The following is a 1979-nucleotide window of genomic DNA, read 5'->3' as shown; positions in this document are numbered from 1 at the left end:
AATGTTTTCCCATGTCAACTGCTCCTCAGAAGTTGTCAGCATCGTAATGCTGAGTTCTTCTTAGCATCCAGAATCTTTTGGGCCATCACTTCTCTCCAATATCATTCTCTAGACTACCACTACAACCTCTTTTAGCATATCTGCCACTCACTCCTCTTCCCTTCTGATAATAAAATAATTGCCTTTCTCACATACTACTTTGTTATAAGCTTCACCTTTATTGAGTCACTACCTCTCAGATTTTTCTTTCTCAGAATATTTGTATCTGAGTATCTGACTAGTATCTGAGTCAGAAAGGGTTCTAAGTTCTATTGGGAGCCACTCTTCATCCTAGACCCAAGATCTGTTGCTAAGTCTGGTCCACTAGGCTTTCATCACTTGTAGGTTTGAGTTTTATTTTCATCTGTGTTTTTCTGTCAAGGACAACTTGGCATCCAATGAATTCTTCTTATCTCTCAAGTCTTTCATAGTTATAAATGTCAATACCTAGGGGTTCTTGGGCCTCATGAAAGTCAGTGAATACAAATTTTCACATAGAGTTTATTAAACACATTCATACATAAGCATTCTGGATATCACCCTTCCAAAAGCCTAAGATGGTACATGTATCCTGTCCTTGTAATCAAGAACATCATCAAAAAAGACACCAAGGAAATAACTTCAAAGTAGAAAATAGAGTTTTATTCTTCTTGAAATCCCTTTATTTTTTGTTCATTTAACTGTTTTCATCCCAAACCTTCTGATGACAGTCTCAGATGTCATTAAGGCCCACCTCCCTTTGCTCTCTGTATATTAGATAATCACCTACATTACATATTTGTAATGGTCACTGAATAAATGGTCAAGGTTCACTGTGAGTGAGACTCAGATGTTGTGATTCGGGAGGCCATCACCCCATCAAAACAGCAGCCTGAATTTTCTTTCTCGCTACATTCCAAAGATCAAACACTGAAACTGTTGGTGGCTCTCAGTAAATGGCATATTATAAGTCTCCTAATAAGTAAATGGGAATGATTGCTACTTTTTGTTTTAACAAACTCGCAAAAACAAATAAGCCCACATGGTCTGGAAGAGAAGAAAAATTAATGAAAAATGAAGATTTGGAATTTATGTTTTTGGAGTTGGACTTTGGGGCTGAATACTAAGACAAGAAAGGGCTTCTTGTCTGGGACATGGTAGAGGCCACGCCTTTTAAGTCAATTGCTGATTTGAGTTTTAGCTTTAACCCACCTAGAGGATGTTTCTCCCTCAATATATGACATTTCAAACCAAATTCTTTGCGTTTCTTTTCTTCTATTACATGTATTATGACATTTTTTAACAATTTTGATTCTTTAGCGTAGGAGGCAAATTCCTATGCTAAATTCTCTCCAACTATATAGAAATGATTAGAAGTTATTAATTTGTTGAATATTAAACTTGTCCTACAGAGCAAATATCAACTAGGCTATGACTATTGTGATAATCAATCTGGAATTCATGATTTTCACATAACGCTATTTATTGTATTTTATCAAAATGTTACTTAAAACAATAATATATATTGTTGACATAAAAGGAATATGACTACCATATAAATATATTAGACCTCTATTTGAAAAAAAAGATCAAAGTGTTATGGAAGAGCCCATTCCCAAGAATTAGGATCTAGGATATAGTTCCACTTCTTCCTACCACCTCTCCAGAGTAAATCAGTGTCTCTCAGTAACTCATTTAACCATCTTAAACCTCAGTTACCTTTTATGAAAATTAAGGGGCTTCTTATATTGATTTGTAAGATTTCTTCTATCTCTGAAATTATGTAATTCTATAGCATTTAATTACTTGTCAAAGAAATTTCACGCTAATTCTCATATGAAAAATGAACTGACAATCTTCAAAAATTTGGTGAGAATAGCCTTTTAGTTTTGATATTATAAAAAATACAATTGAATTTCAGTGCATAGTATTGACTTGCCTAAGTCACATAGCTGGTTTAA

The sequence above is a fragment of the Pteropus alecto genome, unplaced genomic scaffold (assembly GCF_000325575.1).
Source record: "Pteropus alecto unplaced genomic scaffold, ASM32557v1 scaffold146, whole genome shotgun sequence".
Taxonomy (NCBI): domain Eukaryota; kingdom Metazoa; phylum Chordata; class Mammalia; order Chiroptera; family Pteropodidae; genus Pteropus; species Pteropus alecto.
This window is presented reverse-complemented; position numbering follows the sequence as displayed.